The sequence below is a fragment of the Mus caroli genome, chromosome 18 (genome assembly GCF_900094665.2).
Source record: "Mus caroli chromosome 18, CAROLI_EIJ_v1.1, whole genome shotgun sequence".
NCBI lineage: Eukaryota > Metazoa > Chordata > Mammalia > Rodentia > Muridae > Mus > Mus caroli.
In genome coordinates this window covers 13296608-13321543 of record NC_034587.1, presented here as the reverse complement: position 1 = coordinate 13321543, position 24936 = coordinate 13296608, and the positions used below count along the sequence as shown (strand labels likewise).

Genomic DNA, 24936 nt, shown 5'->3' with positions numbered 1-24936 from the left:
CAGAATTATACCAGACTTCTCACCAGAGACTATGAAAGCTAGAAGATACTGGGCAGATATCATGCAGACCCTAAGAGAACACAAATGCCAGCACAGGATACTATACCCAGCAAAACTCTCAATTAACATAAATGAAGAAATCAAGATATTCCATGACAAAACCAAATTTAAATGATATTTTTCTACAAAGGATAATAGATGGAAAACTCCAACACAGGGAGGGAAACTACACCCTAGAAAATCCAGATGCAGCATGTGGGGTGATTCTGATCTGACTATCACACTGTTTCATGAGCAAAGAAAATAACTTAGTATTGCAAAGATGCCAAACTTTTACAGTCTGTGGTTTAAGATCCACTTTATTAAAGATCACATTATAGCTATTCATTTCAAGCAACTCTAGATGGGCTGTGAAGGGCATTCCTAGAACTGGCTGTGTATTAAATAATTCAAAACCCAAGAGTTGTGATCAAACTGAACTTCAGGCATATGTAAGTACTACCGAGGTGAGAGTGACAACCAAGGCAATTAAGGGTGGAAATTAATGTCTGGAGATAATCAATAGCCAAGCAGGCTGTGGACTCTCACCTCTGCATCATCTCTATTTATTGCTGTAGTTGGGTACCACAAAATCAACTGATTTCTGAAAGGCATTTATAAATTAAACTAGAATCTATAGAATGTGATCCACTGCTCAGATTTTAAACTTAATTTTATTAATTTTGCTAGCCAGTAATGAAAATTAACAATAAGGAGTTCACTAAACTCTAGAAATCTGAGTACAAGTTTTGAAGTCAATAGTCTCTCTGCAAGGGTTTACAGGGAGTTGGGGGGTCACCTTTTCTACTTGTGATGTTTTTTGCCAGGACATTATCATCTCAGGCTTAGGAAAAGATACTTGACATTCTGCTCACTATCCAGTTGTGGCTTACAGGTACCCAATAAATGTTCTGTGGCAAGCCAACTTGAACATGTTCTTCTCTTTTTACAATGCATGTAATACTAGTGGATAAATTTTTAAATCTTAACAAGGTGTATGTTTGCACTTTTTGTGTACCATGAGGAAAAATCTGTTAACTTCTCATCGATAGAATACTGGTTATATGAAAAAAAATAGAAAAACTTAAGTTCAAACTAAGTAGAAAAACAAAACAAACAAACGAAACTTTGCAAAATGCATTAGTTCACTTTATAGCCCTGCCAAGCATAGTATGATAGAGCTGATTTAATATTATTTTATGATGGATGACTCTGCAGTGCCATGGGGTCACTATGGATTGTTGCTAAGGTAACAAGCCACAGTGTATTGAACTCTAAATCAGAACTGACCAGACACTGGTTTATCTCACTATGCTTTGCTCTCTTAGCTGTATCATCGTATGGGAAGATATCCCCTGGTGTTAGCATCCAGCCAAGCAGTTTCATGTACATGTATATCAATTTTCATAGACTTTTAGTAAAAGAAAAACATCAAAAGTTTCCAATAGCCATACTACATGATATTTCATGAATGCTTCCCCAACCCTGTTGCTGGTTATGGGAGACCGCTACCAGCCCCAGTCAATTAACAGGTACTTCGGTGATTTCACATCCTTGGAAATTGCCTTGATTCAAATCAGAAAAGAAATATGCACAAATGTAATTGGACTGTCAATGTTGCTAAGGACTTTGTGGTCAAATTGGCAAGCTTGAAAATTGCAGTCTGAATGCTGATCTTTTAATAAAGAGATAATAATAACAATTACTGTCAAATTGTGCCCTCAATAGAAAACCCCAGTTCCTGTAAGCAGCACTGTGCAAGTGCATCTTATTAGAGAGCTTCATAGAGGGAGCATCCAGGCCTTTACCCAGAGCTTCTCCTTCAGAAGGTCAGGGAGAGTGTCGGGATTCTGTCTCATGACCCCTTCACTTTGTACAAACAAAGCAATCACAGCTCAGAAAAATAGGGACCAAATATGGGAGTATACTAGGACAGGACTCTCCAAGGATAATATTTATAAGAGTCAAAAGGCCTGTTCTTAAAATTTGGAGACTGTAGATGCCCATGGGGACTTGGGGAATGGCACATGGTGACAGTGGTGGAAGATGAGTGAAGATTATTCACCACATTCCCATGACTTTCATAACCAAAGGTCTGTATGTCCTCAGGCCTTCATGTACTAAAAGTTTCCACAAGAGCACAGCACATGCAGGAAAATTTTAGAAAAGACCTCTGTTGAAAAAACAAGTGAGTTACTGGTGTGTGATATCAAGGAGTGAGATATATGGATGTGTGAGTGTGGTAGGAAATAAGATTCACATTTGCTGAGCATCTACATTGTGAAGACACTTGAATGGGAACTTTTGTAAATTGTATCACATTTTTTAAGTCTTTAATAAATAAAAATTACCTCCATTTATGGATGAAGAAATGGCTGTTAGTCATTTAACTAGTCTGTCCATTACATAACTATATTTAAGTAGCAATATTATAACAAGTGATAGTTTTTAAGCATGTGAAGTTATTATGCTTTGTGCTAGGTCCTTTACATACTTGATTTCATTTAATCTTTGCAAAATAGCATAGGGTAATCACTTTTGCTAAAACACGAATGACATTCACAGAGTTCTAAGTTCCCAACATCAAAACAAGTAGTACCTGGGAAAAAGAAAGGCTGAGTCTAAAACCTGAGTTTATTTCCACATGGCCAGCCTAAATCATGTCTCTGTGATGGCTTCTATGAACACTGTATATCTGTACGGATTCAATTGTCCTGGATGGTGAATGCAAATGTTGACCATCAATGTAAAAATGACATTCCCAGAATATATTAGGGGCAAATTCAGCATTCTAAGGAAAACCATGTATTTTAACAGGTAGCCTAGCAGTTAAGAACACATGTGCTTACTGCTCTTGCAGAGGACTCTAGTACAGGTCTCAGAACTCACATCAATTAGATTACAACCACCTGAAACTCCAGCTACAGGGAATCCAATGTCCTCTTCTGGCCTTGGTAGACATCCATATTCATGTGTCATACAGAGACACATGTATTAAAAATAAAAATAAAATTGTTCATAAAGATGAAAATCAAGATGTAAGCAATATAGACTTTCTTCTAGTAATTCATGAATTATAAAATTTTCCAGAAAAAAAGAAAGAGTAGATTGGGAGATTACAGTACCTATCAAGTGACTTTCAGTGATGGAAACTATTTGTATTAGAGCTTCATGTATATGAGCTACTCTGTCCTACAAGCAGGATCGAAAAATGATGTCCTTATTGCCTGTTTTGTGTAAGAAGAAAAATAATTCTTGATGATATAATCTGTAAAGATTTTCTAAGGATAAAAACACCTACTTGTAGACAAGTGGGAAAGTCTTTAAATGGTGTAAGAGAGAAGGCAGGGCTCTGGGGTGATTTGAAATATTATTGACAGAATAACACAGATTTGGTCAATTTGGGTATTTAATTAATTCATTTGGTATTCATAGAAAATTACATAATAAAGAATTTTCCTATCCTTTCATACAAATGAATAATAACAAGAAAGTGATGAACAGTTTATATTGAAACCACCTAAGTTATTTAATTATATAAATAAATATTTATGTAGGGATGCCAGTGAAAATGAATCAAAATCTAAACTACTATTTAGATTTGAAAGAGATTTTAAGTTTCATAGGGGGCTGGAGAGATGGCTCAGCTGTTAAAGGCTAGGCTCACAACCAAAAATATAAGAGTTTGGTTCCCAGCACCCACAGCTGTCTCTCCAGCCACCTTTTTTGCTGGGTGTGGTGGCACACGCCTTTAATCCNAGCACTTGGGAGGCAGAGGCAGGCGGATTTCTGAGTTCAAGGCCAGCCTGGTCTACAGAGTGAGTTCCAGGACAGCCAGGGCTACACAGAGAAACCCTGTCTCGAAACACCAAAAAAAAAAAAAAAAAGTTTCATAGGGAGAGAGCCTTTACAAACAGTCAACTCTTGATTAACATGACAGAAAAGGAGATAGGCAAGAAGAATATACACTGGGATTATATTATAGTTCATTTAGTTTTTAATTACCCAGAGACCCAAGTACCAGTTGGCAGTAGAGAAAAACCTCAGGCCATTGACTAGACTAGAATGACTTTATTCTCAAAGAAGTTTGGCACATCTCAGGAGTGAGGCTTAAAAAGATTGTAGATTAGTGTGTTTACCCCGATTTTATGAGTTTCACTGTAGACCGAAGTACCATATTTTGTTATTCTAAGAAGACAGAAACTGAAAATTCATCATTAGTTTAAAAGTCATCAAGAAAAATGTAAGCTACGATCAAACTATTGTGAATACTTGTGTATAATTTATTGTAAGACAGTCCTGATTCCATATGTATTAAAACATACACACAAAGGAGTCGATTGTGGTGTGGATGCTCCTGGTCCCCAGCACTGGGAATGACCCCTGCAAGTCTCAGCAGGTCTGCTGTGAATGCAAGATCACCCTAGACTATTCCAAGACCATGCCCAACTAATTAATTGTTTTAAAAAATACAAACCTGAACACATGAACAAATGAATATATAAGAGTTAATGGAAAATTGCACAATCCAATTCTTAACAAATCTTGTAGATTTGTGAGACTATGATTCTATGACTAGGAGTATTAAAGTAAGGCCAAAAAATTAAAGTCAATAATATTCTTTAAAAATAATATAATTAAGGGACTGGAAAATGGCTCAGTGGTAAGAGTACTGGCTGTGCTTTCATAGGACCAGGGTTTGATTCTCAGCAGCACACAGCAGCTCTCAAATATCTATAAATTTAGCCCCAGGGAATCTGATGTTCTCTTCTAGCCTTTATTGACAACAAGCATGTGTGTTTGTGTGTGTGTGTGTTCAATACACATACATACAGGCAAAACACTAATGTACATAAAATTAAATAATTAAAAAGTTAAATATATAACTAGAAAAATATTTCAAAGGGTCTTAGAAAGAGTATAGCTTTTATAAATAAAGACAATTGAATTTTAACTATAGCCTTAAGCTGTATAGTATGGACAAACAACACAATAATTTCATGTTCTATTTCTCACCTAAAATGAGGGTAGTACCTGCTGGCTTACCAGAGCTCTTAGGAGGGCTACACAATATTATGTATGAGTAACTCTGCATTGTGGCATAGGGGCCTACTCAGGACAGAGTCCTTCACTAGATCAAGCTGGATTTGTAGACTGTCCCGTGAGCTATCAATATTAATATAAAAGACATTGGGTTTTCTCTAGTCCCGTCAGAAAATAAAAGTATCTCCTCTTTCTTCATTGATAAGCATTATGTGTTTCTCAATGAAATTGAGCAAAGGTAAGACACACTTTTAAAAAAAATGAAGTTAATTTGTTTATCAACTTGTAAAACTGTGCTGGTTCTACCATAAATGAGAGCATAAGTGACAGGTGAAAGGAACCCACATTTCACAGACAATTCTTGATGTCACATTCAAGGGGAAGGAGGGCTACTGATGCTCACAAAATGCTACTATGTTGGCCTTCCTGAGGAACAGACTATTCTAAAACAGGTTGTTTGCTTGGTTTAATTTGTTCATCGTGTCTCTTTTAGTTATAATGATGTTTAGAGGTATATTTTGTTTCCCCTTAAGGATCCAACTTTTTATACAGTGGATGATTATATACTCTGCCTGCATTAACGTTTCCATGATTTCCCTTGTACTTGCTTGTAGCATTGAAATGCTTCAGTGGATTTAATCTTTTCCTTTTTCATTCAATAATATATGCTCTACTAAAACTATGATCAAAACAAATAGAAACGTCTAAGGGCTGGAGGGATGGCTCAGTTGATAATCTGCTTGCTGAGCAAGTATGAGAAAAAGGATTCACATTCTAAAGATCCATATCAAGATGGTGGAAGGCCAACATCGCAAACCGTCCACTGACTTCCACACACATGCTGTGGCATCAAGCATGGGTACTCACACATAAATATACATGCACACAAACACAAACATACACACACACACACACATGCAAAGAATTTTGAAGGAAATCTTATGACAGTGTTCTATCCCTGCTTTGCTGGGTAGTATTCATGATGCTTTTTGTATGTGTTAGTCCTCTTCACCAATAAGAATATCCGTATTACTTAAAACCATACAGATGTGTGGACATATGATATATTTTTTCTGTGTCTATGTACACTCCTTGATGCAAACAGTGCTGTATGCTATTTTCCCTGATGTCTACATCAGGAAAAAGCCAATCCATGGCAGAAAACAGATAAGAAACTCTAGTGTGTGTGTGTGTGTGTGTGTGTGTGTGTGTGTGTGTGTGTACCATCTACATATGTGTGTGTGCATACACACATATCTTTATGAAACTATCCTATTTCTCCCTCTATTGGTCTCACGCCTCTCCTTCTCTCTTCTAACTCCTTCATCCCCTTCTTTTGCCTTCAGTCTGATAACTCACTACTTAAATCACTGTATCTTATACCCAAAGTCACTCTATGTGAATGGAAGAGTACATTTGCCTACAGTTTCATCTCAGCCTGGCTTTAGTAAGAAGGCAAGTTTATTAGTTCTTCAGATAAGACATAAAAATTATGTCTCCCCACAAAGGAAACTACAGAGAAGAATTTTGATTTTTTTTCCGTAAAAGAAAGCTCTTTGAAGTGATAAATATGTTTAGCTCAATGTGAATATTATATAAGGAATGCATGTATGAACATTATACAAAGAATGCATGTATTATACAACTCTATAAATATGTTCAATTTTATGAATGAGTTAAAAATAAGAAGAAATAGTAACAGAGCATACTCTGTATATTCTGATGGTGATAGACCTTTTGGCTTGTCAGATCTGTAGAAAATCTTGGCAATAACTACTGAGCTGGGTTGCTCCAACCTCAGTCACTGAGGCCAAAAATCTGCTGTAATGACTGTTATAAAACCGCAAAATGTCTGTTCATATCTAAGAAGATATAGATGAACGTGTATAATTAAGATTACTGATTGGAAGATGGCCTTCCCAGCATTCCTCACAAAACCGCCTTTGACAAAATAATAGCTTTAGGTAAGGAAAGAGTCTTAAAACAACTAAGGCACAGCCCAACTCTATTTCAGAACAAATGGGATTTCAGTCACTCCTTCCCTATGATTCAGAGATAACTGGGCTTAACCCAGTTTCTGAATAAGAAAAAGATAAAGCAATAAATTTAAAAGTGGGGAATGGAGAGAAGAAATGATAAAAAAAAGGGAGAAAAGAGAAATTAGGAAGGAAGGAAGAAAGGAAGGGATGGGTGAAGGGCAAGAGATAAGGAGGGAGGGAGGGTCTGCTAGGTGGCTGATGAAGTCACTGGCACAGGCATTGGAAACCAATGAAAACAGAAGAGTAAGGGACACCTGAAGAAATTTCCAAGTAGAGTTACTGGTTCCAAAATGATAACCAACAACAAAAGAAACATGGCCTATTTACTTAGAGAGGCGTATATAAGGATGCATAAACCTGCTCTTTAAGCATCCAAAATTTACCTTAATCATTCATACATCATAAATGTGTAAAGGAGATGTTCTTTTTGTGCTGTAAGGAAACCTAACAGCATTTTAAGCTAAAGGTGCCTTGTGGTATCAAACTGAAAAACCTTCCAGAGGAAGAAAAACCTTTTCAAATTGAACTTGTTTCAAGCTGAGCCTCAACTGCAGTTACAGCATGAAACATGAGATGGGGCTCAGAACACAGACAGTGTTATGAGCCCCATTTATCTCCAAGGAGCAATCAGGAAGCCCACGCCTCTTGGATCCATCTTAGTTAAAAGAGGGCTTCAAAGGTCTTGATACAGGACCCTGACATTTGGAGGTAGGCTGTGCCTGTCCTTTTCCACAAGCTACTAGTCTAGAGCAACAAAGCAGCTGCTGCTGCACAGGGAAAGATGGATGGCTGCTCAAGTAAGTTGCACATAAGAGCTAGAGATAGGATTATACTAGGTTCTAAGAGCCAAAGACTAAAGGTGGTTAATCAACCCAACAGTACAGAGACATTGAATCAGAGTCCTGTCAACCTCAGAAGGAATGTGGCCAAAGAAAAGATGAAATTATTACCCAGCAATTCTTGATATAACCTCAGACTAGTAAAAATCCAAGTTTACTTCTCTCCTCTGGCACACCACAGATGGTCCTATTGTCATCGTGGGCCGCTGCCCAGCTCGGTGTTACTAGTATTGTAAGAGCAAGCCATACCCAAAGTCTCATTTCTGCCGTGGCATCTCTGATGCTAAGATCTGCATCTTTGACTTGGGACAGAAGAAAGCAAAAGTTGATGATTTCCCTCTTTGTGGTCACATGGTGTCAGATGAATATGAACATCTCTCTTCTGAAGCACTGGAGGCTGCCCATATTTGTGCCAACAAATACATGGTAAAGAGTTGTGGCAAGGATGGCTTTCAGATCCGAGTGAGGCTCTACCTTTTCCATGTCATCCGTATCAACAAGATGTTGTCCTGTGCTTGGGCTGACAGGCTCCATATAGTATGCCTGGTGCATTTGGGAAGCCCCAGGGCACAGTGGCCAGGGTTCACATTGGCCAGGTCATGGAGTCCATCTGCACCAAGTTGCAGAATAAAGAACGTGTGATTGAGGCTCTGCTCAGAGCCCAGTTCAAGTCCCCTGGCAGCCAGAAGATCCACATCTCTAAAAAGTGGGGCTTCACCAAGTTTAATGCAAATGAATTTGAAGACATGGTTGCTGAGAAGCAGCTCATTCCTGATGACTGTGGTGTCAGATATATCCCCAATCGTAGTCCTCTGGACAAGTGGAGAGCCCTGCATTCCTAAAAGCTTCCACCGTGCTTTCCTATAGCCTACTAAATCATGTTCAATAATAAATCTCACATGATGTCTGCTTAAAAAATAAATTCAAGTTTACAGCTTAAGAAGGGTCTTAGATATAACCAAACCTTTGACCATGCCTTCACCAACAATATTTTTCCAGTTGTATTTGACTCAGCTGGAGGACAGCAAAATAATCAGAACACTGGAGTTTTGCGTTTTCAGTAACATGACATTTTTGGATTTATAGCTAAAGAGGACTACAGGACCTTACTTTAACTCAGAGGAACTAGAACAGTTGTGGAAATAACTGATCTGGGATGGCTAAGACAATTAAGAACAAAAACCCACTGCACACAAGTGTTAAAATATGAGGAAAAAAGACTGTAAAGTTATGAAATGATTTTTGAAGAGTTTAAATTATATTTATGTGATAAGAGACTAGCCAAGAACCCCTGAAACTATTAATGATACTCTGCTGTGCTTGTAGACAGGAATCTAGCTTAACTGTCTCCTGAGAGGCTTCATCCAGCAGCAGATGGAGGCAGATGCAGAGACCCACACCCAAACATCAGGTTGAGTCTGGGGAGTCTTGTGGAAGAGTTGGGGATAGAAGTGTGCAAGTCAGAGAGATCAAGGACACTGCTGAAAGACACAGTCAACTAACCTAGGGACATGGGGGCACAGAGCCTGGACCACCAACCAGGGAACATGCAGGAGCTGGACCTAGAACCCATACATCTTTGTAGAAAATGTGCAGCTTGGTCTTCATATGGGACCCCTAAAAGTAGATCCAGGCTTGTCTCAGTCTCTGTTACCCGTCATTGTATCCATTTCCCCCAACCTGTACTGCCTGGTTGGATCTCAATAGGTTAGAATGTGCCTATACCTGCTGGGACTTGATGTCACAGGGTGGGACAGTATCCAAGAGGGGATCCCCTTCTTTAAGGAGAAGGGAAAGGTCAGTGAGAAGGGGGAGATATAAGGTTGGGATTGGGAATAGATCAGGGAGGGGCTGTACCAGAGATGTAAAGTGAATTAAAAAGAAAAAAGAAAAATTAAAAAGGAAAATAAAAAATAAAAGAAATTAAAAAAAAAAGAAATTCAGAGGAAAAACGGGAAGGAAACTTTGCAAGAAAGAAAGACGTGTATTGATGGCATCTTAGCATTACCAAAAGACTGAGAATGGGGAGAGGCAGCTAGGAGGAAAGGGTTGGCCTTTATCTATGGAGTGGACAACTATCTCAAAATGGGATGGACACAGAGACATCATGGAGGCCTCTATGAGTATGTGTACAGTCTTCCATATCTAATGCCCAAGGACTGGAAATCAGTTAGACTCTAAACTTACACTAACATAAATGAATGAATGTAGTTAAAAATGAAATATCACTAATACACCACCATGCTTGTTTGTTACTCTGCTATCTAGCACTGTTATCAAGAGATAACTATTCTGTCCTTCATGTTTTCTTCCTAGAGTTCTACCCAAAGACATTATCAAAGGTGTCTCTAAGATAGGTAAGAGAGTTTGCTATCATGAAAACAAAGGGAACAGATTTGATGAGTTCTCCTCAAATATCCACAATGAAATGTATGTGCAATTAAAATTAGCTACCTCTATTTTGATTTCTAGCCTGATGTTAATAACACAGGCTAGCCTGTGTGGCAACTTCTTACATATTTTAAATAAACAGTCCACATTATTACTCATTAGTTCAAGAAATATTTGGTACATACATTTCGAAGCACTATGTTAGAATGTGCCATATGAACTAAAAGATTTTATGAATGGTCAAATTAACTATACATATATTAGGAACACTAGTAATTATGTAGTCAGTCATTAAGAGATATAATTTTAGTATTAACACACACTTTTCAATGTTCCTTGTTCTTTCTTTGAGTGTTTCAATGATGCTTAAGAGGCAGGAAAGAAATATGAAGCCTGAAGACATTTGGTCCACTTTTTAAATTATTTCCAATGAACAATGACTTCTTTTCAGTAATTACAAATCTCAGAGGGTTGGTCTTCTTATTCTATTTACATGCCAACATTTCTTTCTTTATTCTGTGTTGTTGCTATGAAAGGTGACAGTTTCTGAGAGAGGAGAATCACTCCTTTTGAGGATGAGTCTATTGACAGGATACTCATACTCTAGTGTGTGACCAAACACCCATGCACATATGGGCAGCACTAACTAGTCCTGGTGGGATATGAAACTGATTTTGAAAACAAGGCATGAAGTTGCATGGCAACATGCTGTAAGGAGAGCTGAAGCAGTAATAGGGAGGGTTAGATACAATTATATTTCATTATATACATGTACAAGGTTGAAAGGCTTAAGATTAAAATACTTGTATAATAAAATAGGTATAATTTCTAAAACTCCTGCTTCATTGAATTTATCTTGGATGTTGTTATTATGCACAAAATTCTACTTTTTAAAATCACTCTTCTCAGTCAAGACATAGATTTTCATTCTGTGTTTCTATGGCAAAATTATAGAAGCAAAAAGCAACCTTGTCGTGAATGTTTTAAGCTATGGTGGTTCTTGTTCGGTGTTAATTTGAAACCGAACATTTTGTCAGCATCTACTGTGGCTCAAGAAAAGGTAAAATACATAAACACCTATAAAGATGTGAGCCTGGGTACCAGAGGGTTTCCACGGAAATCTGTGGCCAGGCCTGGTGGGCAGGTTCCAGCGAAGGGAAGCGAATGCAGGCAGGGAGGGGAAATTGCTTCCCCCACTTCTGTTGCGCTGGTTGGCTCCACCTCTGTCTCTGCCATGCAGTAATTTCATGAAGCCTTGCACTGAGTCAGGCTGGGCTGGGTCAAGGAGAAGCCGACTAGTCAGTGAGGTGAGCAGCAGGGCCTTTGGCGGAGCTTCAGGAGAGCAGATCTCCTCCCAAATGTTACAGCTCTTAGAACGAAAGTCTCAGACGATGGAGTAGTTCTCGCACACCTTTTATTCCCTGAGTAGGAGTTATATACAGTTTGGGGGATGTTTCAGGGTTTGGAAGCCGGTGCTTCTCATTGGCTTGGACTGAGAGTTTGGGGAAACCTTATTTGCATGTGGGAGGGCTTGGTGCAGCTACTACCTGCGTGATGCATACCTCTCTTCAGCAGGGCTGTGGGCACCTAGCTGTAGCTATGTGAGAGGAGCCAGGTACCCAGGAGGCAAGGCCGGAGGCTCTGGCCTTCCAGACCTTTGCTCGACCAGGCTGTCTGTGCACAGCCCACCACACCACATAACACCATTTTTTGTATCAAGTTATAATAATATCTCTGACTGTGCAAGAACGTCATTGGGCTGTCAGTGCCTAACAGCTTTCTGTCGTTCCTGCAACCCAGCACGACTTCCTCACGCTGAACTTCCCTAATCCAAGTGGATGAATCCTTTGCCAGCTGAACTTCAGGTTAAACTTTTCCAATGACAAGTAGTCATAAGGCATTTGAAAGCTAGAAAGGAGAAAGCAGAATTCATATCACTGCATTTATGTCCATGCACAGATGTTTTTCTTTTAAAATATTGGCTCTGTAGATAGTGAGGTTAGTAGTGATAGTTTTCTGAACCTATGAGGATTCTCTAGCTCTCTGTAAGCTGTTTCTGACTCTATATTCCCTGGCTTTAGCTTAGGTAGGACATATTAGCATCTAGGAAAATACCAAACATGTATTAAATTCCTTCATGTCTAAAATAAATTAAATTATGACTTTCTTCTATTAAGGTCTTCTGAAACAGTAGTTGACACTGAAAATGATCTCAAGAAACAGATTTTGAAATCAAGGATTTAGAATAAGTTATTTACCCTGTTAAATTTAGAGAGTAAAATTAATAATATTAATGTCGGTAAAGAATGAATCACTTGTGATCTGTACTGTTGAAAATATAAGCTTAAGTATTATATTTGCAATTTAGTGCTTAAATGAAGTGTCTTCTAAGAGACCAGGGTTTGGAAGACAACAAGGATGATATGATTAAATACTCAGCTGTAGATGATGCTCACAAAGATAGAGTGGTGGTTGTCTGCACGGAACCACTGCATACATAGATATCAAAGAGTTAACATCTTAGATTTTAAACTCAAGGCATGACCTAAAAACAGAACTATTGGAGTTTGTCATATTCTTGAAGCTAAATACAGGGACAAAGTATTTGAACATTCAACTCCATTTTAATGAGGTATATTGGAGAATTACAAAGCACATTGAAATCACAATTTTGTTTACTATCTTAGGTGAAAGTTAAGGTCCTATCTGTGGACAATGTGAACTTTTGAGTGGATCCCAATGGTTTTGAACCTCCAAATTTTACTGCACTTTAATGGAGACAGAGGAGTGGAAAAAAGTACACTTGAAGCATTTGCCTTACAAGGGGTTCCTAGCTTTCCACAGGATGTACCTGTGGGACCCCGACTTAGAGCATTTCTCCCTGGAAGGTAAAGCCCCTGGACATTCCCCAAGTTTGTTTTCCCTGATCTCTAAAAATACAGCCAGAAAGAAGCTCTTTGTTCTCTATAGCCAGCAAAAAGCCTTTTTGTTTTGTTTCTATGCCTGCCTTCCTGTGCCGAGGACACAGAGATAAAAATTCAGAAAGAACTCACTCCCCACTCCTGCCTTGTAAATTTCACCAAGGACACCCGGAAGAGAAGAACTCTCCTCCCAACTCCTCCCAACTCTTCCCAACTCCTCCCAATTCCTCAGCTAGCTGTTAAAAGCCCCCTACTCTCACCACTCAGGGTCAAACTCCCCTGCCTTGCACAGCGGAGGGACTTCATCCTCAGCTAACTGATAATAAAACTTCTTGCAGTTTGCATCAGGTGTGGTTTTCTCTCAGGACATTGGGGTGTTGGCCAGCTCATCCCAGGACTTGAGCTGAGGCCCAGCTTCGAGGGTCTTACATACCCATCATCTTATTCCTTCCAAATTCAGTACTAGAGTAAAATACAGAAGGATAAAGTCTGAATTGGGGAAGATAAATCACACAGAAAGAATTAGAAAGTTCTGCTAACTTGTGTTGTCAGAAACCTGGGGAAGAATTCTATAAATGGATTTTCAGAGTTCTAGATGAAGGAGAAGATACTAAATTAAGTAACTTTCATTCATATCATTATACTTCCTGTTGTGGATGGCTCTGTGCTGCTTGTATTTTATGATAATTCTGCTCTCTGGAGAGAGGTTGTCTGGAATGAGGAATGAGTCATGTGTTCAAGTGGCTTCTTGTGAACCAATCCTCTAATGAATAAAGGAGTCAATTACCAGGCGAATAGGCCATACTTCTGGGTTGAATGGAGGAAGAATTGAAGCAAGGGAAAGTTAGGTCCTTTTGTAACAGGGACAGCATAAGGGTAAGATGTAGCTGCTAGAGTTTCCTAGTATCATGGAGAATCCTCAAGGATTTGCCACTGGAGAAATCAGATTTTAATAAGGCTTAGAAGATTAGGTTTTAGTTGTTGGACCCAGTTACTATTGTTTCTGAACTAAGTTTGTGTTGCATTTTCCTTCACTCAGCAGCTCCTCTGGATTTAAGAGAGAAAGGTACAGCAAAGGGTGGGTTTGCCAGATGTACACCACAAAGACCGTAGGAGATTTGATGCACAGGGTTGTTGTGTTAATGACCAGCCAGGGGGAACCTAGAAAGCTTGGTGGAGAGATTGTGGAGTTGTGAGTCAGAATCTCTATGAGATAAAAACAGGTCAGCCATTGCCCACCAGTGCATGGCCAGCCAGGTCACTGGGGCAGAGGCACAAGCATTGGGATGTGCGGCTTCTTTTGTCTTTTTAATATTTCCTGCAACAACTTCCTATACATTCCATATTTAAGATATTTGATGTTCAAGAATATAATCAGAGACTGGGAATTGCAACCTCTCACCTTTAATCCCAGCACTCTATAGGCAGAGGCAGTTGGATCTCTGAGATGGAGACCAGCTTGGTCTACACAGAGGATTCAAGGACAGCCAGGCTACACAGAGAAATTCAGTCACAACCCCCACCCACAAAAGGATACAATAATGACTTACCAGGTTAGTGGGTCATTAAACTCAAATCTGAACTCAATAGTGGTCAAGGGTAAATCTAACAGAAATGCCAGACCATCTGTGGTACAATGTCAATGGAGATATTGAAAGAAAGATTTAATGTTGAAGTGCTAAGTGTACCTCATCCTTTATGCCACCACCATGATTACTGGAAAAGACTCAAAAGTCATCCTTTCACCAAAGTGCTAAAAAATGAGTTACTGAGGACCACAGTGATTGCAGGCAGTATCTCCACTGAAATGTGTTTCTCAAATACACTGGGGGTAATGTGATCATGGAGAATGACAGAAGCCACATGCCTGGGCTAAGCTTGAAGGTCTAAGGGAAAACATACATAATTCCAAGACCAGAAGCAACTGAGGCAAAGCTCAAAGTGACTAGGGTATAGAGACACTGGATGGGCTAACACATCACAATGTGCATTGGACTAGCTGCAAACCAACTACTTGATATTCATAACTTCATATATTAATGAAACAATTAAAAATGATAGCCTCTCATCCAATCCTCAGATTCAAAAAAAAAAAAAAAAAAAAAAGAGGATACCAGATCCCCTTTGTCTTTGACAAAGTAGTAAACTGTAAATATCTGCTAAAGGTTCTATAGCCAACAACACTACTGGAAATTTTATAAAGTAAGGCAATTTCCTCTATTTCTAAAGGCATAGAGGACAAAAGACCCTGGTGATGCCAGAAACACCAAGATTGATGTTTTGACCCTTGGCATATTAGGAAAGCCTGACTCTTTTTTAGCCTTTGGAACTAATTCCACTCGCCAAATAGTAAATTAAATTGGGTATGGCACAGATTCCTTTCACCAAGTAAAACTAAATAATAGATATATTCAGATAGAAGATTCCAATCATGTCCACATTTTACTATGTGACCATGGCCAAAAATAAATGGCCCTGGAGAAAGACAGGGAATTACTGCAACATGATCAGGAAATAATTCCAATTGCAGCTGCTGCTCCAGATGTGCTCGCTCCCTTTTCGAAGTAAATTAACATACCACTGAGAACTGTTACACAGCTATTGATCAAGAAATTATCTTTCCTGTATGTTATGAGACAAACAAACACAGCCAAGGGACTTGGTTTCCCCTAACATGGGCAGAAGCACATCTTTTCTTCACCCAAGGGCTAAGTCAACAACGTGCCTTTCTGCTGTCATTTGCACATGGTTGGTCACTCAAGCCTTCATGAGACACAGTTTTCAGGTCTCCTTCCTAAGTGATGAAATGGCTGCATTGTTCAAGATGTTAGATAATTTACATGGGTATGTCTTAGCCTTTGAGGGTTCATACCCAAAACATTTGACTCATTGGTTTCAAAAATAAATAAAGTACAGAAATGGGATTTTTGAAATATAAGGTTCTGGGCTAATAAGAAAAGACAAAGTAAGCTAAATTCCTCTGTTTTTTTTTTAAATTAATTTCCCATTTTTCTTTTGTAAAGTTGAATAGAGAAAAATTCCAAGGCGATCCCTGTACTTGGGGGAAAGTTATGTCCAACAGAAAAATTATCTGTAGAAACGGCAGGAATTAGCTATGGGGTGGAGGACAGGGCACTCGGGACAAATAATCCCTGTGAAGAGAACCACTCTGGGTTAAAAGTTGTGATATCTGATACAGACAGGAAGGGTGAGTTTTATATTACTTCCTGCTAACAACCTTTATCCATTGTCTTATTTTATTTGGAAAACTTACCATAATCATACAAATCATAATAATAAAGTTAATCCTTTTTTTAAAATTTGGTGTCCCTTACAAGAGCTAAAACATTGTGCAGAACATACCAAAAGCACTCAGTGGGTTGGGGGTGAAAAATCAAATGGATGACAGCTTTTTTGCAAATGTTTATGGAGTGTTTGGTCTGCACTTAAGATGCATTGAGAGCAGTAAGAAACACTGAGAATGTAGAGATAACAATTTGAGGTCAGGAAGCAAAAATTCATGCTTCTGAATTTAAAAGAAGAAGAAGAAGAAGAAGAAGAAGAAGAAGAAGAAGAAGAAGAAGAAGAAGAAGAAGAAGAAGAAGAAGAAGAAGAAGAAGAAGAAGTGTAGACCACATCGAATCCTTAGAAATATGTGCCCAGAGAAAGCCATTGACTCTCCCTTGGCTACTTGCAGTGGGGACTTATTCCAGAGAATGGCTGGCTTTGAGAAACTGAAGAGTCCATGAAGAGTAGGGAAGACATATGACATTCATTTCAGCTAAATCTTATAAATGTGTGCTCAGCTTTGTGAGAGTTATACATTATTGACATAGGTCTTGTCAGAAGAGGGAAAGTGCAAAAAGCCAAGAGTCACAATCTAATTTAGGACCAAACCAGTACAGAATTTAAAGACAAACTCTGTAAGATGCCTAAATGCAAGTGTCACCATATTTAAGGTGAGGGTCTTAAATTTTATCCTGAGTCCTTGGAAGAGAGAATCCTACCTGTGAATGTTATTGTGAATGCTATGAACATGAAGCTCCCGGGAGAGCTGGTAATGGGAAGGAGTCTGCTCATACAAAGCCCATATGTAGAACTCGGAACCTGGGAGCAGAGTTCTGCTGCACACAGATGTTCTGCATTCTTGTGGCTCTCAGAAGGGCTGTCTACTCAGGCACACTCCTATTTTCTGTTATTTGGGGAAAGCCAGGGGGTAAGTCACAGACAGACTCCTAGGCTCCAGACACCTCTTTCTTTCACATATTTTAAAGGCAAAATGTTGCAGAGTGAAGCTTCACTATGAAAATAGAAACACACTTTCTGGCTGTTCCCTTGCCAAGAGTCCTAAACTTATATTTAAATTAAAGTATGGCATTTGAATTAAGTACTGAAGGCTGGGTACCAACTTTCACAGTAATGAAATTTGGTTCTGCAAATGGCAACCCCTTCTCATTTCTCACAAGCTTTGCTTTCTGATGATGATGAATTTTTCTTGGAAATCAAAGTTTTCCACACTCAGAAAATTAGGGATCCCTTGATACTTCATTGTGCAAAGTCAGGTCTGTCTTTTTCAGTAACTCCTCAGATTCACAGAGCATATCCCACATATACCTTTTGAGATAGTCCCTACTCCAGCTGTTCAGGACCCCATATCTGCTACATATGTTTGGGGAGGCCTAGGTCCAGACCATGTATGTTCTTTGGTTGGTAGTTCAGTCTCTGAGAGCCCCTAGGTTAGTTGACTCTATTGTTCTTCATGAGGAGTTCCTATCCCCTTTGGAGCCTGAAACTCTTCCTATTCTTCCATAAAAGTCCCCAAGCTCCATCTACTGTTTGGCTGTGGTTGCTCTACCTTCATTTATCTCCAGCATGGTTGCTCTGAGTAGATAGATAAAGTTGGGATAGAAAGTAAGTTCCAAACACCATCTTTCATGGTTCACCCTAGAATGAAGCTTTTAAAATGAAGTCCAAAAACAACAACAGTAGCATGTAGGAACCTTCCAAAGATTAACTTCCATGTCCCAGTCTAGATCTACTGACTTAAAAACTGTTACCAGGAATCTATTTTAATAAAGTCACTTTGCTGTTGTGATTGCATTGAAAAGGGCTGGTCTAAAGCCATCAGTATCTTCCCACTTTGGTCTGTGACAAGGACATGATCATTACTCAGTTTCCACACAGTTCACATGTAGAATTAAAATGTCTTCTGCTCACTGGCAACCTGGCCACCATGCTTCCTTTATCTGATCACTGTCTGAGTTTCTCTTCTCTCTGTCTGGTTCAGAACTGACAGTTTTGAATATGGTCCTCTGTCTTGAAACCAAAGGTTCCATCCTACACACAGACTTTGTCTATAGCATGAGAAGGGTGAGGAGTGTCTCCCTACCATAATCCACAACCAGAGAAATGCATCTGTTCTCCTAAGTTCATTTGAATGAGTGATGTTTCTATCATCTTCACTTATCAGGAATTGACACTAGATGAGGGCAGATGGATGGTCCAGCTCTCCCTTGAATATTGCTCATTCTTCTCTCCTCTCTGTTTTATTTCTCTTCTTCTAGGCCATAAAGATGATGTTTTAATTCTCCTGCAGAGATCAGAAGGAAACTCTCAGGAGTCTCTCCTTCCTTCTAGCTTGATGATGCAGCTTCACTGTTAATGCATCTTCTATGCTAGATACTCCAGTATAACTGGCCAACAAGCTTTGGAGCCATTCTCCTGTCTCTGCCTCCCATTTTCTTTATGACTTTTGGGATTATGAATGTGCATACCACTTTATCTCATATATCTGACTCAGACAGATGCAGACAACCACAGCCAAACAGTAGATGGAGCTTGGGGACTTTTATGGAAGAATAGGAAGAGTTTCAGGCTCCAAAGGGGATAGGAACTCCTCATGAAGAACAATAGAGTCAACTAACCTAGGGGCTCTCAGAGACTGAACTACCAACCAAAGAACATACATGGTCTGGACCTAGGCCTCCCCAAACATATGTAGCAGATATGCAGCTTAGTCTTCATGTGGGTCCTGAACAGCTGGAGTAGGGACTATCTCAAAAGGTGTATGTGGGATATGCTCTTGTAGATGGGCTGCCTTGGCTCACCACAATGAGAGAGGAAGCACCTAACCTCACAGAGATGAAGAGACTTGAAGTGCCAGGGTAGAGAGATTCCCAAGGGGGTGGGGCCTACCTACTCAGAGGAAATGGGGAGGGGAGGATGGGATAAGGAGTGTGGGAGGGGATGACAGGAGGGGAGAAGATTATGTACATATGTATGTATGTATGTATGTATTATGTATGTACTTAATGTGGGCATCATGTCATTGTGTACCCATAGAAGTCACAGAACATCTTTTGGGAGTCAATTATTTGTTCACTATGTGGGTACCAGGCATCTGTCTTCCAGCTTGACAGATGTGCGAGACCATCTTCCCCTGAACCAAAGGGCGACTCTTCTGTATCCCAATCATTGTCTTTTCTATCATCTGCTCTCATCTTGAAAGTCTTAACTTACATGAAAATTGGCTCTTACTAGGTTTCAATATCAGTTTTATATCTCAGAAGCCTGTCACTGGTAGATTCTTTGTATTTTTCCCTTAGCTTTCCTCGGGAATTCAGATGGACTAGAGTAGTCATTTTCTACTTGTGGGTTGTGATGCCTTTGGGGAACAAATGACCCTTTCTTAGGGGTCATATATCACATATACTGCTCACCAGATATTTACATTTCGATTTATATCTCTAAACAAGTTACAAATATGAATCAGCAACGAAATAATTTTATGGTTGGGGGTTATGCAGTTGTGAAACTGTATTCAAAGGTCCCAGCATTAGGAAGGCTGAGGACCACTGAGCTACAGGAAGAAGCATAAGGAACCTATTAGTTAAAACACTGAGATAGAGGAGAGATGCTAGAGAGATGACTCAGCTGGGAAGTGTACTGGTTGTTCCTCCAGAGGCAGGAGATCTGTTCCCAGCACATCCATGGCAGCTTACAACCTTCTGTAACTGCAGTTTCAGGGAACCCAATGCCTTCTTCTGCTGTTTATGGACACCCACAAACATGTTGCATACATACATACACATAAGGGCACACAGAGATAAAATAAAAATAAAAATAAACCTTAAAATATAAAAACTCTGGGCATTTTTCACCAGCCCACTGGAGCCTAGAAACACGGGCCCAGTTTCCTGGTAGTACACTTGCTCTCTGTCTCCTCCCACTCCTAAACGAGCTCTTGGAAGATACATTCTAGCTTGAACTATCTCTTCTTTCAATTTTATTATGATTCTTTTATATTGGTGGGTTTTTTGCCCAAAGGAGCACAGGCAGTGCCTGTTGAAGCCATAGATGTGCATTTAATCTCCTAGAACTGTAGTTTGCATATGGTTGTGAAATACCATGTCAGTATTGAGAGTTGAACCCTCATCCTCTGGGATAGCAAGAAGTGCTTTCAACCACCAAAGCATTTCTCCAGCCCTGATAATTATCTTTGTTTGGTTATTTGAATACTTTTTCTTTTTAACCTCATCTACAGACCATTCTTTACCATAAAATTTGCATATTGAAGCACATATAATATACTTGAAAATGAATAAAAACGTGTCCTGCTTTTGCAATATGGATGATTATCATCTTCTAGCTTATCACCTACTATCATTCTATGCAGACTAACATCCATTAAGAAGTTTGTTTAAAATGTAAAGATTCTACAATAGAATTCCAACTCTTAGGAATGTTTCTCAATATCTCTCTTTGTGGCTCAAGTTGCCTCTCTTCTTGCTGAAGTTCTGCATTGCACAAGGGATATAAACTTAAGCAACATGAAACCAAACATCTAGGCTGAGAAATAAGGGACCCTGTTGGCCATAGGATGCTGTTAAACAGGGTTCCGCATTTTCCCCAGAACTATTCCCTACTATGTTCATTTGTCCAGCTTTAATCCTTTTTTACTAAAAATCAATAATCACATTAAATGACACACTTTATTAATTGAGATTTTTATTCCCTTTGACTTGTCACAATGAAAACATTTTTCAATGATATTTATAGAATCAACATTTCCTCTTTTTTGCAGTGTAACTATTGTGATGTGACCAAGGGTGTCTTTCTAGTTGTCAGGGTTTCATGGGGCTAGAAGATTGAGCCCCTTTTAAGAATTTATTACAGGACCTTGGATTCAATTAAATAGTCATATCTAAATTCTGAGTAACTATTCATTTAGACACTCATATAATATAATGTTTGTCTAAAAGAATTTTCATTAAATGTGATCTATGGGGCTGTGATGACAGTTCCTATTTTCATTTCTAATCTTGTGGATTTCAGATTTCATCAGAACATGAAATTCTGTAATGGGGTGGAAAAGCAAAAATAATGTTTAAAAATCTCTTCCAGCAGACTTAGTCTGACTTCCACAGGGCCGGGTGCTCTTTCTGATGATAAAACTCATTTCCACCTGTTGCAAAAGGTGTTCCACTTTTCTGTAAGTATACCCTTGCTGCGCTGTATCATCATTTCTCAATGCATTTCTGTGAGAAGGGGGTACAGGATAGTGGTGCTTCATGCTTTCTTTGTAGTTCTCTGGACTCTGTCTGAAACTCTCTTTTTCTCACTCTTTCTCAATCCTGGCAGCCTTTCAGTTTGGAGAAAGATCCACTTGTTCAAAATTACCCATATAGCCATGCGTTGAATGAGTAATAGAGAAAGGATCTCTGTTAAATGCGAAGGACTCCATGATAGCCATGTACTGGCCTCTCAGAGGGCCTCATGGAAAGGCAAGACAAACATTAGCTAACACTCTCCTATAATATAAGTGATGAAATGAAATTCTACCATGCTCATGTTAATTCTGACAAGAGTGGTTTTAAAAGCCTGAATTAAAAACATTTGGTTGTCTAAACTTTATACTCATTTTACCACTCAAATTTAATGTCACAGTGTAACCATTTTAGAGTGTGCATGTAGTTTTTGTAGTCTATACTCAGTAAGTCTGAAAAAGAATCAAGTTATATTTAAGGTATGTAAAGACATTCCCTACGGAAAAGTTAATATGAGTCCGTGTTCAATCTACAGTGGTTTTTATATCCAAATAATAGGCTTTTGAGTAACAAGAACTTTTACAATTAATTCAGTTGTCAAAGATGGTAATTGTTCTTGGGCGTGTGTTCATATTTTGAAATATTTCTAAGTGTCCAAGATTTTTATCATTGTTGTAGCTCTATAGAAAAGAATAGCTGCCTATACCTGAATCCTCTATTTAATCCTCTATTTAGGAAACTATTGATAATAATTTCTTTGATATATATTAAGGCTATAACAGCATATAATTAATATTGTGACAAGAACTTTGGAAGAAATTTGTTCTTTTTGTTTGCAAAACCAAAAGCATAATTACAATTCTTTTATGTCACTAGAAACCATTTCATTAGCTAAAATTGCTGTCTGCAGTGAGCATGGCCTTCTGAACCCAGAGCTTTTGTATTTATTTAGTATTTCAGCTTCAAGGATAAGGAAAAGACACTAATGCAGAACTTTCTTCAATTGAAAAGTAGCAACCAACACAGTCAGTAGATTCATCCGTTCCAGAAAAATAATTTTTAATGATGTTAATTATAATTTCATTTTATATATAAGTTTATTTACTAGATCCTAGACTAATGGCTGACTTTTAAATGTTTTTCTCTATAATGTAAATGTATTCCATATCCCTTAAGTATAAAGTTATTACATTTAAGTTATTCATAGGTTTTTAAAATACAGGCAATATATTAATAGCAGTAAATGGAAATATAAAAACACAAAAGTAGACTTTTAAGAGACTATGGCATTTTATATTAAAACTACATAAACCTTTCAGATGTCAACAAAAGCAAACAAACAAAAGGCACAGCCTACGTGGAGCCTTCCTCATTTTCTGCCAGCTAGAACAAGCTGGGGTGTTGTTCCCCCCTGATTTGCTTGGGAATGGAGTTAGCATAAGATGGGTTGGGAATGGAAATTGAAGTAGGGGAGTGTGTAAAGGATATAGTAAGGGCTCTAACACAGACCTTGTATCACTGACATCAAACTCCCCTCTACACCACTGTTATAGCAATGGCCACTGGCCACAGCTTCTGGGAGAAAAAGATTGGCTGAGTCTTAACCCAGGCATGTCCTATGGAAGAAGAACATACCAGCAGCAAGAACAGGAAAACAGAAGTGCAGGAAAGCCAGCCTTCCAGAAAAGGAAGAGAAGGGGGTGTTAATGTGGTAATTCCACGAGCTTTTAATTGGGAAATTAGCATGCAATTCAGGCTACAAAAATAAATCTTTGCAGGCCCTCTAAAAGAGCAACTCTGTTAAGTGCATGCAAGAACATCTCGTTTCACTGGAATGTTTACCATCCTGTGAAAAGCTTTTGCTCAAAGGTCTAACATAATTTTTAAATAAGAAAAGAGCAAAACATCTGAGTTTAGTATGTTACTGAGAGAAAATGTGGTCAAAAATCCATAATACCCGCAGTTCCATCTTTCCACTTTCCAATGTTGAACACATATAGCAGACAAAACAATGGTGAAAATAATTAGCCTGGTGATCATTTCTCTATTTCTATACCCTTAAAAGGCATGCCAAATCTTTTTTTTTATTATATTAGAATCTACAATTATATTATTATTTTCCAGCTAAATTCAAGGGTCACACTTCTCTGTTAAATCTATTAAAGTCATGCTTATCACCACGAGGCCTCCTTTACTGCAAAGAGATATTATGAGCAAAGACTGCATGGGGAGACTAATATTATTCCCTAAGGACCACCAGCAGCTCTGCTATACCAATCTCTGCTTCTTTATGAAGCATTTGTCCTCTGGGCAACATAGCTACACAGCACAATGTCCCAGATGTCAGACTGAAGAGTAAAATCTTTTGTGGCAAATTTCTATTCATTTACAAACTGTTTATTTCTGGAAGGGACTTGGGCTGATATCAACTGATACAGATTTGTGGCTTTGACCACCAGGGACAAAAAGTCTGGTGGTCAAGGAGTTTTATGCAGAGATAGAGATGGCTCCTGGCTATCTCAAAATGTCCAGGTCCCTCATCCCACATGGCTTATTTGATTACTTTGCATTAAGTTCATCCAACATTATTCATAGGTTCATTTTGAGCTAGATACTGCCCAAGGCTGTAAACTAGGGTTTACAGTAGGGCTGGGGGTTGAAGCACTTACACTGATCAGAGGCTAGACAAACCCAAACAGAACAGATAGCAGAATGACACTGGTCAGATGAGTCCATGGGCAATAAATCTTATATGGGTCACTAATCTGATATGACTGGTAACTTTAATAAGAAGAGGGGGAGACAGAAGAAGTGGTGGGTGTTTGATTTTGTACAGTGGGACAAGGGACTGAGGTGCATACTTTACATATCAAAGCAGACCTTGCCTCCAGGTTCTCTCAGCATCCCATTATTCCTACCTTGCCTACCCTGCCAACAACCCTGAACTTTCCAGCCCAGGGGCTGGACTGCCCTTCCCCCAGAGGTTCTTCTCTATATAACTCAGACAATTATTTGTTCTCTCTATCTATCTATCTTCTCTTCTCTTCTCTTCTCTTCTCTTCTCTTCTCTTCTCTTCTCTTCTCTTCTCTTCTCTTCTCTTCTCTTCTCTTCTCTCCT

General features: G+C 38.8%; 1 pseudogene; it reads left to right on the top strand.

Annotated features, from left to right (window-relative positions):
- Positions 1-7902: 7902 nt before the first annotated feature.
- On the top strand, positions 7903-8802 carry LOC110285113 (annotated as a pseudogene).
- The last annotated feature ends 16134 nt before the right edge of the window (positions 8803-24936 follow it).